The sequence below is a fragment of the Pleurodeles waltl genome, chromosome 2_1 (genome assembly GCF_031143425.1).
Source record: "Pleurodeles waltl isolate 20211129_DDA chromosome 2_1, aPleWal1.hap1.20221129, whole genome shotgun sequence".
Lineage (NCBI taxonomy): Eukaryota > Metazoa > Chordata > Amphibia > Caudata > Salamandridae > Pleurodeles > Pleurodeles waltl.
The window spans coordinates 447989487-448001515 of record NC_090438.1 but is presented as its reverse complement, the minus strand read 5'-3'; positions in this window follow the sequence as shown (position 1 = coordinate 448001515).

Sequence of the window (12029 nt, the reverse complement as noted above, 5' to 3'; positions counted from 1 at the left end):
ACGACACTGGCACCAGCTATGAGAGAACTGTAGTGGGAGTACAGCGGGAGCTGGCCAAGGAGGTGCGCGTGGGGATGCAAAATATGGCAGCCAGCCTAGAGGGGGTGCTTTCGTGCATGATGCCATCTGCAGATCAGGCAGCAGCTATGCAAGCCCTAACATCTATCTTGCAGGAACTGCAGAAAACCCAGAAGGAAATCAGCACAACTGTAATACAGTTGACCCACCACCTACAACAGCAATCCTGTCAACGCGTGCACGAATGCAACATTGAACCCCTCAGGGCCGACCTGGCTGCCTACCATCGTGATGTGGCTGCTATTCTCAAGAACCAGCAGGCCCTCCTTGCAGCAGTACTGCCCTTAAGACCTTCACAGGGAGCAGCGACCGGGATGTCTGACTCCACGTCTTCTAACACTGAGGTGTGTGTTGCCCCTTCACAACCAACAACAACAAGGACAAAGCAGGCAACACACACATCAGAAGAAGACATGGAACAGATCACATTCACAAGGAAAAGTACCCGGAAGCACTAGTCCCTGCCACATGGCCAACTATTTCCAAGGTCCTGCGCTTTGTAACTTGCCTGTCTTGCAACAACTGTACTCAAGTACTGTTCTTCAAACCACTGTATATCTTGTCACCCAGCCCAGTGATTGTTTCTCTCCTACTCATTGGCTAAGTCTGTCCCTCTGCACTGTCTGAAACAGCAATCCCAGCATGACAAAAGCATTTTGGTAAACCCTTGTGTTGGATCACAATGGAAGATATCACTATAATGGACTCACAATCATGGACAATGTACAGATAGCACTACAGCACTTTTCAATAAATAGCACTTACACAACAAATCTGTCTCTGGGTAATGTGACATATTAACTGTGCAGTAGATAACTGAAATGTGCCTACTGTCAAATTACGTAGCTTGTCAATACAACTGTCCTGATAATTTGTAGTTAGAGAAATCTGCACAGTGCCCATAATTGCATCATAGTCTGCCCATCCTGAGGGACAAATCTGATGAAGTGAGGAACCATACACCACCATGGTGTGTAGGACAGAAGAATGCTTCCTCAGGGGATAACTAAGTCATCAAATAGTGGCCGCAAAATGTTTTCACCATGCAAAAATAACACAATAAACATGCCACACTAATCTAAGTAAATACTAAAAAAAACTGCACAAATGAAGGTGTCTGAGTTAACATACAAATAGGTAATCATCCTGAACTGTGTCACAAATGATGTATGAGGGTCATGAAGACAAGGATACAAGATTGCCAATGAGAACTCATCTTATAAGGGTGTGCATGATCATCACACTGCAGTCAGACCTAAAACTGTTTCCCCAATATCAAGTCTGGAAGCACTGTTAGTGACTTTGAAAACACACTTATCAACAGAAACACATTGGGATCCATATTAACTGTGATTGGTGGTTGAAACAAAGGGTAGACACTTTGCAAGGTAGCTCTGGGCTAGCTGCCAATCGTACAGCTCAGTTGGGATTTGTTTGTAGCATAGAAAACAGATGTTATAGTACAGAATTGATGTACACTGAATCCAAATCCACGATCAAGTACCATTCAACACATACTATTAAGGGGTATGTTTATTAAAAGCTAACCATAGATGAGGAAACTGAAGGAAAAATCTTACCTACCCTAATCTACCCTGACTACTCATTACCCACAACTGTCCCTAACTAACCTAAGCTACACTTACTTATCACATGTAACGAAACGTTCTAAACATCTACCCCCACCCCCCTTATGCGATGGGACACATTGAGGATAACACATACTAACCTAAACACATACTATACTATCCTAAACAAATATATATATTTTTTGTATTTGTAAATTATTATATATATATTTTTTTTTTACACACAAGAACCCCAACATAAGCCCCCCACCCACACATGTAATAAATCAAAAAAGAAACAAGCAGGATCCCGCACCCCACACCCACTAACACTAACTATACTAACCTAACACTAAGCCCCCTAAGCTCACTAACTATAAGAACAAGGAAAGAGGAGGGTGGGGAGGGTATCATGTCCATCAAATCAAGTGTCTAGAGGTTGGCCCTCTGGAGGGTCCTCTTAATATCCTTGACCCGCTGTTTAATGTGCCACACGTCCCGGCTCAGGTGACTCACCTTGTGCAGCACTTTGTCCATCTTATGTTCAAGTCTGTTGAAGGCTGCAGGGTCAACAGATGGAGCAGTGGCAGTCTGGGTACCGGTGGAGGAGGTCTGTGTGGGCTGTCCTGCACCGATGGCAATGCTGGGGCCAGGAAGTCCTGCAGATGTTGGATCAATAGTGGCAGCTGTGGGTGGGGCCACCTGGCTCTGATTGGTGGTTGTTTCTGTGGTGGCTGTGATAGGCAAAGTAGGCCCACACTGTGGGAAGGCTCGCCATGCCCCGGAGGCACGTTCATGGCGATATCGCCGGGCCATCCTCCGGAACCCCGACTCCACCAGCAGGATGTGCTGGTATCGCATGGCCCGGCGCTGAAATTCACAGACCTGGTCTGGAGTCATGTTAGCTGCTGTGAAGACAAATGCAGATATGCTAAATTAGTAACTGCATTTTGTGAAACGGCACAGCAAGTTAATCAGACATTACATCTACTGTACTTGTAACAGCTCATATCACGATACAGAGCATTGAATGTCCCTGAGGAAGTATATGGCAGGCCAGACAACAAAGGTCACATCACACAAAGCACATCCATAACCTACAAGATGGGTAACAACTGCCTTTGACTTGCTATCTGACTTCTGACAGTTATCATCTAAGAATCATGTTGCATATCCTCCACCAAGAGCTGGGCTACAAATGTCAGTGTACGGAAAGCAAAACTAAAGCCACATGGTCTGCAAGTTGTAACTGGACTTTCCAGTATGGTACCAAGTGCCAAACCTGAGTGTGTATACTACTATGCAACCAAACCGTCACTTATTCACAGGTATGTGTAACATACTGGTAGCATCAGTACTAGGTACCCCATTCACAAACCCATGGCCGTGTTTGAGGGGAGGCAGTGGATACACAACTATAATTTGCTAACAACATGTACACCGAGGAGTGTATAGGCAACTCCACACATGTTTGTCTCTACAGACACACCACAGGTAAGGTCTATCTACAATTAGGAGTCAGCAAACCCCAGAGCATTCATAGGGTCAGACATGTCAGGAAATGCAGAACTTAGTACACAACATATACTTCCAGTGAGGCCTGACTTACATCAGACACAGAGTTGCTAGAACACCCATGATCAGGAATTGCATGCACACCTAGGCCATTACACTGAGGTTCCACAGACATGATGCACTACATGTGGAAGTACATGCTGCTAGGAGGTTCTACCTACTGTTTCAAACTTACGTAGGTAAATAGTGAAGCAGATGTCTATTGGGAAGCTATTAGCTCCACCAATCTTATAGAATGTGGGTCTGACAGGCTGACTAAATAGGGGCTGACTTCCATTGCGACTCTTGGTGATACAAGTGTCATACACATGACTATCCCCTGTACTCACAGTGGGGCCTACAGGGATGTCCTACAATCCCTACATGATACCATTGGATTCGCATTGGCAAACTCAAAGCATGTAAGAACTGCATTCCCACTCATGAAACAATTGAAAAGCTTGCCCAACGCATCACACCTTGCTATGCATCCAACTCACACGAGTCCATAACCAGAAAACACAACACATAACAGACATATCAACACGTACTGGAGTGGTCGGGGTCCTCAAATGTCGCCACCTCTCCCACAGTGTAGGGTGCCGGTCCACCTGTAAGGTATGAAAGGAAGAAATGTGCTCAAAATCTGTGCACAGTGCAACAATTTCATAAACATATACAATGTGTAGGCTGAATAAGGAAATGGCAGCCATTCAGAAATGATGGTACTGCATCTGATATTTCACGGCCAACTTGTACATAGCATGGGTCTCCTATGACAGTTACACACACATCTTCACACATGCATTGGCCCTAACTATCATGTGGTTGCAAACATGCCCTATAATTGGTGAGCACTAAAAAATATGGAGTGTAATCGTCTCATCATGTGCATCCAAGAGAGACATCCAACGCCTGGTTACTTGAGGACTGCATTACCAGTCAAACATGCCTTGTGGCCATGACACATTTATTGCACATAGGCCCAATGTACAGAGGGAGGGGCAGGGACTCCTGTAAGCCATCCTGTTGTTACAGTATAGTCAATTGATGTGGCCCAGCTATGGTGATTTGCACCAACCATGGAGATGTGAAGCCATGTGCATACACTTGGACTGCCATCCATATTTGGATTGTGGCTCAACTAATTCCAACAAACATCTTAAGATGTTAGTTGAGGGCATCTTACACCTTTTCACGATGTTTTCAAATCATGAACTGACATGTATCCAAAAAGATCAAGAAACACAATAATCGCACACATTCATAGTACTTCTGTGAACGCTTTCCTTCCACACTCACCAGACTAACATGAGACCAATGTCTGAGCCACATTGCTATTATCAATTGACGTAAAGGCAGCACTCATTTTCTGCATCATGTAGTGATTCTAAAGTCAGTCTAGCAATTGCGTCAACATAGTTGGCCTAAATGTTGGTACATCTGTACTTCTCTGTCAATAGTACCCTATATAGACATGATTGGCTCCTATTTTGTTAGCTGTGCTGACAAAAAGGCCGCACCAATTTCATTCATGGTAAAGTAACCTGTAAGTTTGCTGAGCACGTGATACCTGACAGCTAGCAATTGTGATCCTTGCCATAGTGCATCAATGATCACCTTATATTTCCCCAGCATTACACACAGTCATCAAGTTAGCTGGCAGACTTTGCACTAATCCCCTGATGTCACTACAGAGCATTTAATCGAGCACATTAACAATAGTCGTACTCACCAACAGTGACACCAACCATGATTGCCAGGTGGTCCAAGAGATTCTGCTCCCTGGTGATGAGGTCAGCCCACCGGTGCTTCAGCTGGTGGTCACTCCTCTGGCTGGCATACACATGCTGCAGGTGATGCAGCACCCCTCCCCACCGGATTCTGCGCGCCTCTGTCGGATACCCCTGTGTGACCCTGCCACCTGCCTGGATCATGAGCGGCAAGAAATGTGTCACCAGCCAGATGAAGCCCCCCAACTCCTCTTCCCCCATCCTGCCAAGACGTGGCCTACCAGACATACTTATAGATGATGATAAGGAATAGGGGTAAAAGAAATAGAAAGGGGAAAAGGGTGAAAGTAGGGGTAAAAAGACAGACAAAAAGTAAACCTAAACACTAAAAGAGCCCAACTATCCCCAAACTAACACTACTCACAACAGACTCCCACAAACAAGAAATACACAAGATAAATGGACAAATGTAGACAAAACACAGTACTACAGTATACACAAACAATATTTATTTCACAAAAGGACTTTACAGATAGCAAACAGGACAAAAACAGCACAAAATCTCTAGACAACAATCTCTACACAGCCAAACAGTCTAGAAGGATCATAGACTGCAAAGTGAATGTGAAAGTACACCCACTGTACATGATCAGTAAACAGGATATCCTATTACATCACTTCCTGTATGAAAAGTCCCACCTTTTTCGCGTTATGTGTCATTTTCTGTTGCACAAAACTGTATTTGCGTCATTTTTTTTGACGCACAGACGTGAATATTAACCCGCATCCACATAATGATACATGGACTGTACAAATATCTGGATGCGGGCTAAATTTCACTCCTGTGCGTCCAAAAAATTGTGCAAATACAGTTTCGGTAAACAAAAAATGACGCACACCGCTAGGGACGCCAAAATTACAGTGCACTAACTGGTTTGGGGCATTTTTACTTGTTTTTTGGTTATTTTACATTTGGAACACATCAGAGATTGGCTAATTGAAGACAGTATGGTGTTGATGGTGAATGTTCACGTGTGACATCATACTGCAGTGGAACATCATCCACTACACCCTTCACAGTATTTTTACAGTTGGCTGACACAATAGATGGTCATAAGTGTGGCCTACATATATGTGTGGCACAAATTGTGCATGTTTGTCATAAGGAGAGGATAGCATTGTGACGCACATATGTACAATACCTAAATTCCTTTTGTTCAAAGTGTGTGCTTTGACAAGTAATGTGTTGGTTGACCAAGTGTGTGTGTATCACATGAAGCATAATTGTACATATGGTTGTATGAATGTGACGTCCATGTGTCCAATCCTAAGATGCAAGTCAAATTGAAAATGAGCAAGGGCATGTGTTAGTCATACATGTAACAACACCCGTAAAGTATACTTCCAAGTTTTAGGGTCACGTAGACACCACACGTGACATAGCATGCACCAGATGGATGGCAGACGCATGTCAATGGTCCACATTTTCTACATCCTATGTCCTAGGGTATTGGTAAGAGCTTCCTAGGCACTAGTTGGTGAATCCCACAGTGAGTCATACACATGCATTGAGGAAGTGGGTACCATGTTGTTTGCACTGACAGACAAGGGTCAGTCTCATATGTATGATGACACCACAGTTGAGGCCATAGAAGTGAGCCCCAACTATCAAGTGGCTGTGGTGGACCAGCATACAAGACAGCATGTGTCCACCTATTTCCAGTGATCAATTGCACATAGGTGTCTTGTTCATGTGTGTGGTCCAATGATGATCCTGTAGATTGTTTGGGGTGTAATTTGTCACAGTTCGGACCAGGACTCATCATGAGTCAGTGGCAGCTATTCCTGTAACTACTGAGTATCCTTTGTTGATCAATGTGAGTAAAGTAGATGTGGACATGTGAACCAACATGTGGATGGTACCACCCTGTCACTAAAGACGTGTAATGAGACAGTCAACAGGGCAACCTTGGTGTGCTGAGTGAGATAATGTCTCAATTGTCATGTTCCAGCAGGTGTCATTACAACATTTGTACACAGGTTGGCCTCTGCACTTCCCACTGCCTCTGGGAACATCATAGCCTCTGTGCTGTTTATTCTCGCAGCTATTCACCACACACGGCCCATCACTATGTTGTGAGCACCGTGATGCTGTGTGTGAACTGTCATGGTCCTGACATTTGTATATTATTCATGGACATTATCAGAGGTTGTTGGTTGTGCTGAAAGCCCCGTACCCAATCCCTGCCTATGACCCTGGGACACTGTCACACTTTGTCATTCATGCATAAATGCAACCCAGACGAGTGATGGGCCATGAATTTTGTTTTTCCAAGAGGATGTAACTCAAATGGTACAATTAAAAGGCAGATGATGCTATACAATGTATTTGGGTATGCATGGAAGAAGCCCATGCCCAATGCCCCCTGATGAATGGGAAGTTTTCTTACACATGTGTGGCACATAGGTAGACACAGGGATACTTTAGTGTGAGGCACAGACAGTTGCCAGTCAGGCTGACAGAATGCAAGGTGATTCAGGATCCAGTTACTTGACAAGTTACGTAATCAGTGGTCTGACTGAGACTGTATTGAGGACAAAGTTGACAGTTGACATGTCAAACTGTGTACGTCCTGTGTTTTTGAAGGTGATAAATGAACCCAAGGGCTTTGTTACACGGCTTAATTAGTATCAATGGTTGATGGTGTATTTGACATAATGGCAACTCCTATGCTGTTCCAGGCATCATCAGGGGCAGTGCTTTTTGAAATGGGTGGTGTGCATGGAGGTGATCACAGGTGTGGGCTGCATCAGTTCTGCATCAGTTCTGTAGGTGAGACTTACATTCTAAGGGCCAACAGACATTTTCACAAGGGGAAGCAATCTACATGTGCTAACAGGGCTTTGAAACTAGAAGACAGTGTATAAATTGACCTGACGTCCTTGCAGTCAGATGTTATATGACAATGGCATACCTTTGGAAAGGGTGTAGCACACTGGTTTGCTAATGTTGGTCTGTGTGTGTAGAAGAGGTATTATCAGGGTACACATCTTAGTATTCCAAGGACCTCTTCCGACAGGTGGGTTGTGACCAGGTGCATGGGTGTGTCAGGAGTTAGGAAATGGGCTGACATGTACATGGAATGTCATGTGCGCAATGCATGTCATATGTGTGGCACTTGTGCTGTCTATGTTCTGCTTCTATGCAACTCTAGTCACAGATATTCCTTGCAAATATTGGATGCAGTTGGACTAACTGCTGTCACGGGTCTGGTCAGGCATTCCTGTTAGTGATGCCAAAGCACATTGACTGCCTCATGTATGAGGCTTATTTTCCCCTTATTGAGTGATGGTGTCATAGTTGTGTGCCATATGCTGCGTTGGACCTTGCTTTCAACATGTATGTGTGAAATAGTTGTGGTCCTCTGCTATTGGCCTTCAAAGGAGATATGTACATGATATATGTCATTACGAGTGTGTGTGTATGTGACCATTGTATGTTAGGCATCACATTAGCTCTGGGATGTTCCGTGTCCTACTCAGTATCTCAGCAATGCTCCATGAGGCAACACTCTCATTCTGATAAGTAGAGATGAAGGTGTGCAAAAAGGAATAGCCAGACCATGATATGGTGATTATAATAGGTGTTCATTTAAATTAGTTAACTAAAGTGGTGAAGGTGATCATATTCAGAAGAAATTATTTACAATCTGTTGACGCCTGCGTATACCAGCAGCTGTGTTCTGTAGTTCCCCCTCCTGTTGCAGGCCTGCATCCTCCTCTTCCTCCTCTTCAGGCATGTGTGGCTCTGGTTCCAGGAGGGGAATGTTTCTTTTGATACAAATGTTGTGCAATATTGCACATGTGATGATGATCCTACAGACCATCTCGGGGGAATATAGGAGGCTACCACCAGTGATGTTGAGGCAGCGGAACCTTGACTTGAGGATGCCGAAGGTCCGCTCGACAATGCTGCGTGTCCTCCTATGGGCCTCGTTGTATGCACGCTCTGCAGCAGTACTTGGGTTGCCAAATGGTGTCATAATCCATGGCTGGATGCCATACCCCTGATCAGCTGCAAGAGAAAATGAATGGGATCATGTTGATGTAGCTGGCACTATTGAAAAAGCCTTTCATGGCAGTAGTTGTCTTGTGTTGTCTGAGACTCTTTTGTGTACTAATGTGGCATCCTATGCTTGTAGGCTGTATCATCTGCATTGTGTTGTTTCCTTGGCTGAACAAGTGTTAGTTTGCTAACCGTTTTTCAGCAGTATGTTTTGGGATTTGCAATACAGTGTGCCCTCCCTAGCATTGTGACTTGTGATACAGGTGTCCGTGTGTCTTCACTGGTAGTGAGATGATAGTTCCATGCAGAGTTAAAATTGAAAGTGTTGTTAACACGTTCTTATCAAAGTACCCTGGACATCCCATACCTTGAAACTTATGCAATGGATTAATGCAAAGGTCATTGGGACACTTACAATTTGCAATGTAACATTTAGGCAACCACACTCATTGACGTCTTCACATTAGGCTGTACAGTAATTTCCGATGTGTGACAGGTTCAATTGTGACTTAAGGAACATGGCTAGTGATGTCACGACCTCAGTGTGTTCCTGTTGACATGTTGCTGTTGTGGTGTATGTGTTGTGTGTCCTAGAGGGTTGCTCTGCTTTTGTACTTACCAACAAGTAGTCCATTGCCATACCGTTCATCCTGGAAGTGTTCATTGATGGTGCAGTGACGGAAGATGTATGAGTCATGTACACTCCCAGGATATTTAGCCACAATGTTGGTGATCAATCCCTGGTGATCAACTATGGCCTGCACGTTGATGGAATGTGTGTGCTTCCTGTTGCGGTAGAGGTGTTCAGTTGCAGCAGGTAGCACAAGGTGTACATGTGTGCAGTCGATTGCAGCAAGGATGTGTGGGAAGCCACTGATGAGGTAGAACCCCTGTTTTGTTTCCTGCTGCTTCTGCAGTGTGTTAGGGAAGCAGATGTGGCGGGTGTCAGTCAAATGATGGCATCCAGTACTTTGGGTAAAAAGGCGGAGAATGATGGTTGTGATATTCCGCCAACCAGGGCACCAGTTGTTTGGAAAGAGACACTTGCCAGCATATGAAGTACGGCAAGCAGTTTTGTTTCTGTTGGGATGGTGCGGGGTGTCACCAAAGTGGGGGCCAACTGCTGTTCAATGTTGCACAGCAGCTGCTGAATGGCCTGCCAGTTCAACCAGTACCTCTGTATGATGTTGTGTTCCCTGAGGCCGTGAAGGGTTGTTCTTGGGTGGAATATCCTCTCCTGCCTTCTGCGCTGCCTTTGGGGTCCCTGCTGGTGTTGTTGTAGCTGCTGTTGTTGCTGCTGGGCTCTGCGTCTGCGTGCACGCTGGATTAGAATCACCTCCATGGCTCCCTGTTGCTGCTCTGCTGCTCTGCTGTTTGTTCTGTGTGTTCTGATTAAATACAGGTGTGTTTGCCCCATTGTAACGCCTGCCCTGACCCAGGCGTTAACTTTTGATGCAAATCGGGCTGTGCGTAATTTTCTGGCTCCGCCTCCCAGCCGTGCGTAATTTTTGCCCGAAAGCATAAATACGACGCACGGCCCTTTAAGCCATTTTTGGGATGGGAACGCCTACCTTGCATATAATTAAAGCAAGGCGGGTTGCTGCATCCAAAAAATTACGCACACGGCGGAATTTTGTCATCCGCGGGCTTGGGCGTCAAAGTTTAAATACCGGGCAACGTTTGCACTGATTGTGCGTCAAAATTTTTGACGCACAATCGGCGCAGACGGAGTATATATATGCCACTAAATGTAGTGCTTAAATGGGCTAAGCTTCCCCAATAACATTAAAAGATTGCAGGCTTTAGCACATTTCTAAATATGCTGTGAAAAAGGTATGACTATTCCTTCAGCTACTCAACTCTATCCTCCAAGTCTTCTCAGGTACATGGTTCAACCACCTTTGCTATTTGTGTGAATGCTGCACAGGGCTACTTATATAAATATCGTTTGAATCAATGTCTTCTACGGCACTGTAACGCTATGTACTGATGTGTTTCTATTGCTGAAGAGTAACTGCATCTTTGGCTTCACTACCCTTGGCAGACGCTTGCCTCTTGTTTCCCATTTTTAAAGTACATTGCCCATGTCAAGCGTAAATGAAGAACTAACAGAGAAAAAATAGGACTCTTGCAAAAATCTGTATCCATTCTTACTGTTGTCAACCTCTCCGACCCAGGTAAAAGTTTTTTATCTATGCCTAATGAGCATGAGGAAATAATCGCAACTTGGGGCATATTTGCAAAGAACTGGCACAGAGCTGTGCCAAAATTGGCAGTGCCACCCTGCCCAGTTCTGAAACACAGGGATGCAATGGCGATTTTCTCTTTCTATGTGTGCTGCATTCTGCAGTACACATAGAAAAAGCAAAAATCCAGGACAAATGAAAGCATTTCTCCTCATTGCGCAATGCAAACGCTACCCCAGGGGTGGCGTTAGATTTTGGTGCTGCCGCAGATTAATGATTTTTTGCAAATCTGGGTAGCGTCAAAATGCAATGGGTGTTGTAGTTGAACACCCGCAGCAACATCCAATGCACTCCCCTTCCACGGAAAGTGGCTTAACTCTGCCTTGTAAATATGGCACAGTACACGCGCCACTGGAATGTCACAAAAAGTGACGCTTAGGTTGTGCTAGGGGCTTGTAACTATGCCCCTTAGACTTCTGTTGATCCCATGTGCAAATGGGCAGTCTTTATGACAACCATAGTCTGTCTTTCCGGACCCACTAGTGTCAAATACTATTTTGACTTTCACAGGCGACGATAATGAACAGTGAAGGCTTACTCCTAATAGAAAGTGCTTGCAAACTTGCCCCACCAAAATATCCACCGCAGTTGTAATATTTTGCAAACAAATACAATGAAAGCGGATATTAAAATTAATGATAGGATGCTAGATCGTAAAAACGACTATTTATCGTTTTAGAGAAGATATGAGGAAATTTTGTGGCCAAACAATTCTCAGCCCCATTATGTTTCAAGTAAATGTCTCCATTTAAACAGAAAAATAATGTTCTTTTGAAATTATTGC